The sequence below is a fragment of the Eumetopias jubatus genome, unplaced genomic scaffold, assembly GCF_037043125.1.
Source record: "Eumetopias jubatus isolate StellerSeaLion01/CBP00866 unplaced genomic scaffold, mEumJub1_p1.0 scaffold_2, whole genome shotgun sequence".
Lineage (NCBI taxonomy): Eukaryota > Metazoa > Chordata > Mammalia > Carnivora > Otariidae > Eumetopias > Eumetopias jubatus.
Window position 1 is genome coordinate 145,894,220 of NW_028274808.1, and position 12,737 is coordinate 145,906,956.

The 12,737-nt window shown below is 38.6% G+C and overlaps 1 protein-coding gene across 2 annotated transcripts in view; it reads right to left on the reverse strand.

The window, feature by feature from the left end:
* Positions 1-12,737, reverse strand: part of SLC4A4 (solute carrier family 4 member 4) — a 290,745-nt gene that overhangs the window by 113,704 nt on the left and 164,304 nt on the right. The window lies entirely within an intron of this gene.

Here is a 12,737-nt window from a genome sequence, read left to right on the forward strand (position 1 = left end):
CCAGAGAAGGGAAAAGAAGAGACACTCCATATATCACTCAAGGAAATTCCTTTATATGAGTCTATACACAACAGGCTCTGGCCAGCCATTTTTCTATTATGTTTAGCCATTCTATTATAAAAAAAACATTACTCTGGATTCAAAAATATTGAGGGTATAATCACATGGCTTACATATAAAAAAATGTTTACATATAAAACAATTCATTTATTTTTCACTCACTCAGTAAACATATGTTGAGAGTCTACTATGAGCCAGGCAATTGATCTAACCCCTAGGGATACAGGGATAGATCAACAAATGACATCTTCCTTGGGTCATATTTCACCAGGGGAGAAATAAAATGTGATTTAAAGTAGTGATAAGTGCTAAGAAGGAAAAATAAAACAGGTTAGAGGGTACTATTTTAGACAGGGTAGTCAGGGAAAGCCTCTGAAGAAGTACATTTTACACTGGATTGGGGGGACAAGCCACGCAAAGATCTGCTCAAAGAACATTCTAGGCAAAGAGAACAGCAAGTGCAAAAGCTCTGAGGCAGCAAAGAGCTTGGCAGAGAGGTATAGCGAGAAAGTGAGTGCGGTGGGAGATAAAGGAGCAAGGAAGAGAAAATAGCAGCAAATGAAGTTGCATAGGTAAGGCGGGGGGGGCAGGTGATAAGAACCTTGAAGGCCACAGTAAGGAGTTTGGGATGTTTTAGGTGGGACTTGCCTACTAAAAATCCAGGTGGAAAAGTGGTGTAGGAGGACATACATTTAGAAGCTATTACCACATAAAAAGAATTTAGGACCATGAGACAGGATGACACAGCCTTAGTGTGAGTGTAGCTAGAGAAGAGGGATAAGACCTAGACTCTGAGCCACTTTATTTTTTCATAGGAATGGGAGGAGATCTCAGCAGAGGACACCCTCACAGAGCAGCCAGTGAGGTTGGAGGAAAACCAGGATATGCCAACAATCAGGTGAAGAAAGGGCTCAATTAAGAAAGTGTATCGGCTGAGTCACAGGCTGCTGAAAGTTCAAATAAGATGAGAGCAAAGAATGGACCAATGAATTCGTCAAGACTGAGGTGCCGGGTGATCTTGACAAGGGCAGCTATGGTGGACACCAGGGTGCCCAGTGAAGAAGTGGAGACAGGCAGTAGAGAGACTTATTTTGAGAAATGTTGCTACCAAGAAAAGGCAAGGAATAGGAAAGTAGGTAAAGGAAAACATAAAATAGAGAATTTCTTTTAAATGGCAAGTGTGCTACCACCTTGGAATGTTAATGGGACAGATTACCGCTGCCAGAGATACAGCGGACAACCACAAAAGTAGTTCAAGTAACCTTGAACTATGGAAGAGAGAACTGAGAAGTGAGCTGAGGAGGAAGGGGGGGGGAGGGTATGTGGAAATTTGGGGGGGGGTAAAGGTATAAAGAGATTTTCCTGGGGAGTAAAGGCTGCTTCTTACGGTCACTCAGAAAGCTTACCTTGCAGGTGTTCTTTGTCCCTTTCCTGGCCTTCCTCAAGTCCTACTTAGAACAGGCCTGTTCAAGCACTCTGCAGTGAGCGGGAAACACCTCCCACAGCTCAAGGAAAACATTTCAACAATCGTGGGAGGATGGAGATAAGAATTTTGCAGGGCCATATGAAAGGCACCGACTTCTGATATATACTAATCATCAATATAAATGCCCCTCCCCTTAGGTCAAAAGTTACCAGTGAACTCAGTACTTTTTGCCATGAATTACTGCTGAGACAGGAAGTGGCAGACATGGCCCAATTTTCCCCATTAATAAACTGAGGGTTTTAGAGTGGAGGGGGGGTGGGGGGATGGGTTAGCCTGGTGATGGGTATTGAGGAGGGCACGTTCTGCATGGAGCACTGGGTGTTATGAACAAACAATGAATCATGGAACACTGCATCAAAAACTAATGATGTAATATAAGGTGATTAACATAACAATAAAAAAATTAAAAAAAAACTAATGATGTACTGGATGGTGATTAACATAACATAATAAAATTTAAAAAATAAAAAATAAAAAGGTTATAGTAAAAAAAAGTTATAGGAGTTATAGTAACAATTTCCACTTATAGAGTTTTCTTTTTCTTTTTTTTTGGTAAGCTCTACACCCAATGTGGGGCCTGAACTCATGATCCTGAGATCAAGTCTCACATGCTCTACCTGCGGAGCCACCCAGGCGCCCCCATCTGCAGAGTTTTTAATTGGGAAAAATAAATGACATGAGAAGTAATCCCTAAAACTCCATCACCCTCATTAGCATTTTTGTAGAATTTTTTAAATTTGGTACTGCATACAAGAGGAAAACTGTGAGGCAAAAAGCAAGGACATCAGGGCTAATAATTTAGTGGAAACAAACGCACAAAAAAGCAAAGGAAGATATTTAGATGTTAGGAACATGACTACTTCTAAACAGTAAGGGAATTATCCAAAGTTTATACCATTAGTCCTCCAAGAAATGTTAATATTTTTTTAAAAAATCTATTTGATTCTATAAATAGTTAAAGAGCAGCCATGGGAAGGGTCTAAAAACATCAAATTGCCAAAACTGTTATTAACACCTAAGGAAGTTGCAGTAGTGAACTGTTTTCTAAAACACAGAGTACAGTATAGGGTATGGCTAAGTGGCACAAACGCCTAACAAAATATCACTGCTAGAATAATCTTCCTCAGGTTCTTTCCAGAGAGTTCCCATTACCAAACAGCTCTATATAATAATCTGATTTTATTTCCCATTCTCTTCAGCACACTCTTTGCTTTATCTAGTTAGGCAGGTAATCTGATAATCCTATTCTATTTTATGTAGTTAGACTCCCACACGCATTATAAAAACTTCCTTTCCACATTTCTACCTTTTCTAAACATCTTTCTACCTCCTCTAAACATCAAGCATGAGCCATTTAACCATCTCAGCCCCACTTTCTTGGGAACTCTGGAAGCACTCACTTCTGAATCATACTTTTGAAAGCTTAAATCTTTTCCCCAAATTTCCTGAGGTTTAGAATAGTTTATCCCCCATTGTACTGGATACCTACTTTGCACATAATTCAGCTGTAATAAATATTATGAATAGAAAGAATGAACTCTGTAGCACTAAAAATCAGACCAAAAACCATCAAATGCCCAGGAAAGTTAGCTTCCCAAGGCTCACTCTAGAACCTGTGTCCAGATCTGCCACTAATAAACTACCTGACTCACAACACATGCAGAATAGCCCACAGTCAATTATATTCCTCTACAAAATGTCTTAGAGTACTATGTTACATTTACTGAGATTATCATACCCATATTGGAAAATTAGGAGTGTATTTTTAAGGCCAAAGTAAGTAAACTATATTCTATATATGCTCTAAAGAGATGTAGTTCTAAAGACATGTTCCTTTAGATCAGCAGATCTCAAACTGTGTTTGTAAAATGCTAGTGTTCTCAGAGAAACTAATAGCTTTTCTAAAATAAACACGTATGGTATCTGAGGTACCTCAGAACTCAGCCCCTGAGTGGCTTTTCCTATCTCCACACACTCCCTGGGTGAGCTCACCAAATCTCATGCCTTTAAACACCTTCTATATGCTGATGACTCACACATTTCTATCTTCAGCCAGGACCTCCTCCCTGAACTCCAGACCTGTAACATCTCCACTTGGATGTCTAATAGGCATTTCAAACTTCACTTATCCAAAAACTGAGCCCCCACCCCCAGTAGCCTCCTCAAACTGGCTCTTTCTGTAGTCTTCCTCATCTGGCTAATGGTTACCATTCTTTTATTGCTAAGGCCAAAACCTTGCTGCCATCTTAGACACTTACCTTCCTCTCACACCCCATGCCCATTCTATCAGCAAATCCTATTGGATCCACATTCAAAGTATCCAGAATCTGATCATTTCTCACCACCTTCACTGCCTCTACCCTCGTCCACTATCATCTGCTACGATCATCTCTCTCTCCTGGATAATGGCATTGGCTTCTTGGCTGGATTACCTGTTTCTGCTCTTGCCCCCTGTCTATTCACCAAAGTAGCCAGAGTAGTCAAATCAGAAGTCAGATAATGTCATTCCTCTTCTCAAAGCCTGGGGGGGAAGGCAATGCTGTCAGGACAAGTCACAACCCCAGCATCATCTGGCTCCTTATCAGCAACCTGACCTTATTTCCTACTGCTCTCTCCCAGTCTTCCCCATGCCAACTACTCCAGACTCCATGTCCTCCCTCAAACATGCCAGGTACACTCTAACCTCAGGGCCTTTACTCCTCTGCTGTTGCTTCCCAATGTAATGTCTGCACGGCTTCCTCTCTTACTTCCTCTGGATCTCTATTTACAAGTCACCTTTTCATCCGTGAGACTTTCCCGGGCCACATTAGTTAAAATATCATTCTTCTTCTCCCCACAAATTCTTTTTACTCCTCTTTCCTGCTTTATTTTTTCCTTCTTTATACTTATCACAAACATGCCATGTTTTACCTATCGTCTTCATTATCTGCCTCCCCACTAGCAGTAAGTTCCATGAAGGTAGAAATATCCATCTCTTTTGTTCAGGTTGTATCTCTAATGCCTTGAAGAGTGCCTGAAGAGAAAGGCTGAATATCTGTTGACTGGATGAATGGTGGTTACTACTTCTGCTCTTCCCAATAAGCTGTTCAAACTCCTCTCTTAAAGGTTCTGGACATAACCACTGACCAGGCCATCTAAACCGATGAAAGGCCCGGATACAGCCAATCTTAGTAAACTCTTCCCCTGATAACAGTGACTGGCCCAGAGGATGGATGTGTGACTCAGGCAGGAACCAAACCCTTGTGGGAAATTAATATTTTACTTGTATAAAAATCAGCATTTTCCCTTTCACCTCACGTTGTTCCCCTCCATGTTGAAAGGGCCTGTCATAGGACTGTCCACACTAGGAGAGAATGAGGTCGGCACCCAAAAGGAAACAGACAAAAGCAAGAGAGAAAAATGGATGAAAGAGAGATTGCTGAGTCCCAAGTCCCAGGCCCTGAGGTCCTGCAGCTTCTCCATTCTGTGAACTCATCAAGAATTCTTACTTGTTACATAAGCCAGAAAATTCCATGTTGGGTTTAAATTAATTTGAGGTGATTTCTGTCTACTTAAGAGTCCAGATCCTTTGCAAAAATGTATTTGTCAAATAAATTTGAGGAATACAAGTTAAATAAGATTAAATGTTTCTATACTACAGATATTCTCAGAGCCTTGAATATGCCTATATGCCTAGGAATGCTTTATCTCCTACTGAGATAAATAAGGCACATTATGATATGAAAACAGATTTTAAAATGCTATTTGGACAAATTTTCTCACTTCCCATTTAAATCCACTCTCAACTCCATTTAATTCTCTTCAAACTTTATGGATGCCTATAATGTTTAACGCCTGGTAGTGGGCAGTAGACAGACCCTACTCTAAGAAAAAATTATAAACATTAAACAAAAAGGTAAAGAATAACCAGAAACTAAGAGAACAATAACAGATAACGAAAGCAAGAACAGAATCTAGGGCTTTCAAATCAGGTTGAAAATTACCCAATAAACTCATCTGGATTGAATTCCAAAGATAAAGTTTGGCATTCCTTTCCTATAGATCACTAGTTGCTTCTCCAGGGGATACACAGCGTGGATTTAATGCAAGGTCAACTATGAGAACACACACAGTGAATACGAATTCCTTTACCCAAACTTGATCTCAAAGAAATCTATTTCAAATGGCTGTTATGTGGAGCTACAACTGGAACACCACCAACTCTGTGAATCCACATGTGTGCATTTCAAATTCCTCTTATACTAGCGTGTATTCTTTCTTCCAGAGTAAGATCTTGCTATAAATACTCAGAAGTATATGGCTTGCCCTCTGCCATACATGTTCATTTTTATAATTTCTTATATGTCCTTACTTTCTGAGTGGTGTTCTAAGACTCAAGGATCACAGTATTAGCATACCAAGAAACTAGAGATTATAACTGGACAAAGCAGAACAAGCAGACTGATTATGAAAAAGATGGGTTACTTGGGATGATAGCTCTGTGAGATGATACGAAGTTACTCACACAAGTGATATGTACCATATATAGCTAATTTGAGGAAAAGTCTATCTTCTGTACTCTACTCAGGTCCTAGATTCTCCTGCCATCTTCCATGAAGGCAGTTTTTAGGTTTTCTGTATGGGACCCATTACTAAGTAACGGCTAACCAATGTTAACTGGGATGACCATTTGATTAACACTGTGTCCTCCTAGCCTCCTTACTATCACCCTCAAACCAACAGCATCACTTGGTAAGTAGGTCCAGACTATCATATTATTCCAGTCACATAAGTCATATAAAAGCTACCTCTTTTTGCCTGCCATTATTAGCATATGTTAAAATAAGTGCATCTGTTATGAAGTGTCATTTTTAACCAGGAGTACTCATAGTTTGTCATTTGAATCCGATTTATTAGAATGGATCCTATGGGCTGTTCAATGTCCTTACTACAAGTGGTGTTTTAAAAATCATGTAAACTTGAGGATACTTTCTCATTACAAAGCTTACACCTACTGCTACTGCATTCTATACATTCTCTTTTCCTCTCAATGAGAATAAGTTTAATCTTCCAATCTGTACTTACTTTCAATTCACCCTGCTTAATGAATCATGTCTACATGCTAACATCCACCTGCTTTCCTGGGTAAAGAGCTTATTCCTGGCTTTCTTATTGGTGTTTCTTCTTATCTTCTTTTCTTCTTCTTAGCTTATTTTTTCTTCTTCCTGCTGACTCCCCCCTTTCCGTTCTCTCTGAAAATTGCTAGCTCTTATTTCTTCCCAAACAAACTCATCTGCTAAGGTCACTACAGATCACTCTGGGACCATGTCCTCCCACTGCAAAGAAATCTTAGTGGTAAAGTAGGGTCACCACACCTATCAGTTTCTTTATGACAGTCCCAGTTTACCCCATTTCCTGATATAATTATTAATATTACCTCTTTCATTCTCAAAAGTGTCTTGTGCTAAAAAAAATTATATGGTCCCCCTATATTTTAATCTCACTGAGGCTGACTCTTGAGGAGTGCCTAAGATATGGCATTGGAGAATAAATCCATGCTGTGGAACCTTTAGGATTCAAGGAACTTAAAAGCATGAGAGAATGCCTAGGTCAAACAGCATCTTGGTAAATTATTTATGCTACTTGAGTATAAATTTATTCATTTACTATATGCAAACAATATTAACTGTTAGGGTAGGAAAAAAGTGCTCTCTCACTCACCAGAGTGAGATGATTCTACCTCTGTCTGCTCCCTTTCTCTACACCTTGGGGAGGAAATGGCCAATTTGATGAAGCAGAGTTTGACAAATTCACTGGCACTTTTTTCTAATGGGAAGGTTACAGTGCCTTGAAGACAAGAAGCAAGCTAACTGTTCTCTCTTACAGAAAGACAAGTGAATGGATTTAAAAAGAGAGAGAGAGAGAGAGAGAGACCCGACATCTTCATCCCTGTGGCTGGTTAGGTAAGGAGACTCAGAATCTGTTTCATAGGCTCAACTACATTTCTCTATCATAACACATGGCTCTTAACTCTATGAATCCCAGGATTTAGAGTCTGTGTGGGTGGTTGTAGGCCTGGAGATGTGTATTTAGAGAACTAAAAATGTCCAACCTAAAAAAATGTTCCTAAGAGACTTCACTTTCAGCTATGGTGAACTAGCTTGCATCACACCAACCCTTCCAGCAAGAAAAACTGAAGAATTTTTGTAATCTGCTTAAAGGCATCAGAAAGTTACTGTGACATTAAAAACTTGAGGAACCAATATCCTTGAAAAAGGAAACTGCATAAAGGTGAGGCTAAATTCAGCTCTGCTTTTCTTCTAAAGGCATTTGATGATTCCTAACTAGCTGCAGAGCTTCAGAAATTGAGCAGAGCCTTCAGCAGCTTCAAAATAATGGACAAGCATGCCAGGCATTTAGTTGGGACCTCTACAGGACAAGATCCAAGGCTTAAGGGCAAACTAGTAATAGACTAATCCACATAAAGACTGAAACCCAGCTTCCAATCAGCTCAATTCCACACCGAATATTAGGGTGACCTGCCCCTCACCTAAACACCAGCCAAAAGCAAAAGAAATAAACTCTGAAGAAAGAGAATATCATCCTGAGTAACAAATTATCTCTACTATGTACATATTATATCAGAATTATAATCAGAATTACTAGGCATACTAGCAGATAAAATCAAACGACTGGGGCCCAAGAGAAAGAAAAACCAGAAATTAGAAACAAAGGAGAGCTTCATATTGTAATTAACAGACACACTTTGAAATAACAGTAATATTTTCAAAATATTGATTACAACATGGAGAATTTCAGCAGAATCATTTTTAAAAACAAAGTAGATTTCTTGGAGATTAAAAGATGCATTATTGATTTATTAAAGTCAATATTACTCATAATATAAAAATATGACATATCAAAATTTGTAGAATATAAACATGTGCACTGGATAAAATTCATGGCCTTAAATGCAAATATTACAAAAGAAGGAAAGCCAAAGTTTGATGATCTAAATATATATCTCAAGAAGTGAAAATAAAACAGAAAATGAAATTCAAAGAAGGTATAAAGTAGAAAATAATAAAAATAAGAAAAGAAATCATGACAAAGAAAACAAACATACTATGCTGGTCATGTTCTATTGCATAATCTGAGTAACAATTATGTGTTCACAATTTGAAAAACCATCAAGTAGATTTATGATTTATAAACGTCTGTATATGTAAATCACACACATATATTTTACTGTAATAAAATATTTATACTACAATGAGTTTCTTAATAAATAAACTATTATTTCATTGCAAATCTGGCTTACATGTAGTTCTCCCTCGGCAGAAAATCCTTAAAGGAAATCAAGGACAGTGAAAACTAAAACCATATTCCATAGCCCTAACTCATAAGGGCTTTTGTAAAGACTGAAAGAGAGGAGGCAAAATACCTGGCAAGATATAAAAAACAAAAATATGGGGTTCACTCCTTTCCCATTCTTTTTTGTTTCTCCAACATGGGAAGTAAACCTCCTTACTGTCTTCACTCTTCCTATCTTGCATATCAGGGAGACCCCCTGACTGTGTTATGTCTGAGGTGATATATGCCTGCCTTTATTTTCCAATAGTATATAAACCATTAATAGCCCACTACTCAACATGAATATAATATAACCCATCAAGTACTCTGTCCTCAGGTTAAAATTAGCTTCCACCAGTGTTGGCATGAAGAAGCAGACCATCAAAAGTAGCCTTGTGAAAATGAATCCCTGGGATAATTTTTGAAATACGTTTGACCTACCAAAAACTATGTATATTACTTGGCGTAGACCTATAGTCTCAAACCCTGGGAATCCTGGAGTAATGGCTGGAAACCAGTGAGTGCCTAGAGCTGGCTTCCGTGGTTAACTGAAGACTGTCCCTATCTCCCATCCTCCTCCCCACTTTCCAGCAGCCCTCTCACCCCACATACAAAGAGAGCTGATCTGAAATAGTCAAATTCTAAGTCAATTAGCCTATGCCAGCTTTTCCCCCAGGTATGGGGAAAACAGTCACTCTTGCCAAAAGCTCTATTCTGGCCTTTCTTCATAGTTGGGGGTTCCCAGTGTAAAAGCAGGCCTACTCTTGTGTTCTAAATACAAGGAGCTTGTTTTGCTTCTATGCGCTTCACAACTACCAAGACGAGGCAGAAGGCTCTGCCTAGTTCACCAGGGTCGTACACTGGGGTTTGCAGCCAAAGCCTCAGCCAGTAACAAAAGGATTCTTGGCCTTTGTTTCTCTATGTACACACTTCCCTTGATGATCTTCTAAACAAGAGTGTTGGACTGAGGACAAGGGTTTGGTATTTCTGAACTGCCTGGACAAACACCATCTCTTCAACATACCCCAGCCCTCCATTCCTAAATCTCATTTCTTTCTTATAAATTATGTGGCTGCCCAACTTGGAAATGGCAGAAGGAGGAAAATGATAAGAATCACTGTTTCATAAGCTTAAACAGGTATTGCGTTTTATTTCAAAACATGTAAGAAAAAAGCATCTTAAAACTTTTCTGTTACATGAAGATATCCTTTAATCACCCCTTAAGCTAGTTTGTGGGACTTCTTGGTGTAATAGAACTACTGGAATAATTTCTACACACATTTTTTTGTTTTGTTTTTAATGATTGCCCTTTAGGTTATCTTCAAGCTGTGATTTAGAAGAATATTTCCAAAGGCTAAATTTAAAAACCATTGCCCCAATGTCTAAGAGGCCTTAAAAGTGGGGGGGGGGGGTAGCTATTGCTTGATCACCTACAGAATCCAAAATCTAGGCAATCACTTATAATGTTATTAGTACTGAACATTTATTACATGATCTGAGATTTCCAGAGTGCATAAAATATGAAAGAGTACAAATAAAGTCATTAACTAAGACAAGATGCCAAAAGGCTCTGTGGCTACATGTTTTTACTTTTTGAACACTCTTCTCCTTTCGTTTATTCCATTTCTTAAAATACAATATGAAAACAGTCCCCCGGAGGGTGAAAATTTGATTTTCTAATTTTTCCTTCCAAATATAGACATCTTACCACCATTAATGCAAATGATTCTGCAAAGCAGCACATTCACAAATGGCTATTAAACTAAATATAACATTAAGTACAATCCATTAGTTCTGATTTCCTAAATAGGATGAAATTTCAAGTACTGACCTAGTTTGAAATCAACTTGTCAAAATCTCTAGTCACATTTTCTTATGTCTTCCATCATTAAAAAATCATACTGTCAATATGCTTATAGCTATTTACAGTCTTTAAAACACTTTCACAATTACTACCTTACTTGAATTCTTATAGCAAGCTTATGAAAAATATATTATTAAACCATTTTCCAGGTGAAAGAAACTGAAGTTCAAGAAGGTGAAGGGACTTCATGAAACTCATACAGCTAAATGGTCAAGCCAGGACATGAATTCTAACTTTTAATGCTCTGTTCACTTCACTACACTGTGAAACCGTGACATTTCTGATGAATACATTTTGCTATCTAAAATTTAGAAGAGAGTGCTCTGAAATCTCTAAATCTCTTATACAGGGACGCCTGGGTGGCTCAGTTGGTTAAGCGGCTGCCTTCAGCTCAGGTCATGATCCTAAGGGTCCTGGGATGGAGCCGCTCCCCCTACTTGTGCTGCCTGCCTCCCTCTCCCTCCCTCCCTCTCTCTCTGACAAATAAATAAAATCTTTAAAAAATAAAAAAATAAAAATAAAATAAAATAAAATAAACCTCTTATACAGAAAACCAATATCAAGCACCTACAATAGATTAGGCTCTGCACAATCTTTAAAAATTTTAATTGAGCACATTTTAAAGCATTTAACAGGATTTAATTACATAAAATAAAATGGGTCAGAGAGAGAGAAAGAAGGTAGAAAACCCAAATATGGAGAACAGCATCTTAAAAAGTTTTTAAAGTAAATCAAGAATCTGTAAACTCCAGGTGCTAGTTGGGTTATAAGTAATGTTTCTAGAAGTTATTTTTCCTCTTTTATTGCTGTGTCATGAATTCCACTGTACATATAAGCAGGTCACCTGCTCCATGCATTAAGGAAGGAGACTTGAAATACTCATTAATCTATTTGGTGGGAAATGCCCTTTGCCTGGATGCCTGCCCTCCCTGCTCTGTCCTTCGATGCTAAATACAACTTATGCCTCCAAACTCTCGCCAAGAATTACAAGGAGAGTAAGCCTGACCTTGACGCCCCCAACTTTCCCTGACATTTTTCTACCACAGGACCCTAGCCTCCCCTCTGTGATTACACTTATCACAGTGCATTCAATGATTGACTTGGCTGTGACTTTTATTAGAAAAGCACCTTTAAGAAGGGTTCTGGGCACCTGGGTGGCTCAGTCAGTTGAGCATCCAGGACTGTGGGTTTTGGCTCAGGTCTGTGATCTCGTGGGTACTGGAATCAAGCCCCGTATCGGGCTCCGCACTCAGTGGGGAGTCTGCTTGAGGGTTTCTCTCCCTTTCCCCTTCCCTCCACGCTCTAATAAATGAATAAATCGTTAAAAAAATAAAAATAAAAAATAAATAAAAAGGGTTCTAAAGTACCCTATAATAGGGAACCATGCATTATTCTTTGTTCCCCTGGTCCCTTAAAAGGGAATAGCCTCACAGTAAGTGTTCACTAAATGTCTATTAAATGCACAGAATCTATGTGACCACACCTGTGTTGTAGTGTTCTTAGACTCCACAAAAATACAGGTGAGGACACTGAAGGTCAAGGAAAGGTGCTCCCATTTGGTGGTAACAAACTTGAAAAAGTCTCTGAAGAAGCAAAGAGCCTTTACTGGTTCTAAAACTTATGAGCATAGGTCGATGAAAAATAACTTTTATATTTAGGCTGCTTGGTAGCTACCATACATTGTTTTTTGTTTGTTTCTTTGTTTTGTTTTGTTTTGTTTTTAAATCCCTGTTAAAGGGCCTTAAAGTCCTACCATTCTCTGGGAATTATCAGGAAAATTTTGAAAGAGAGTCCTGCTTTTGAAGAATTTAGATGAATACCCAACTTTTATATCAACATGGATGGGACTGGAGGAGATTATGCTAAGTGAAATAAGTCAAGCAGAGAAAGTCAATTATCATATGGTTTCACTTATTTGTGGAACATAAAGAATAGCTTGGAGAATATTAGGAGAAGGAAGGGAAAAATGAAGCGGGGAAATCGGAGGGAGAGACG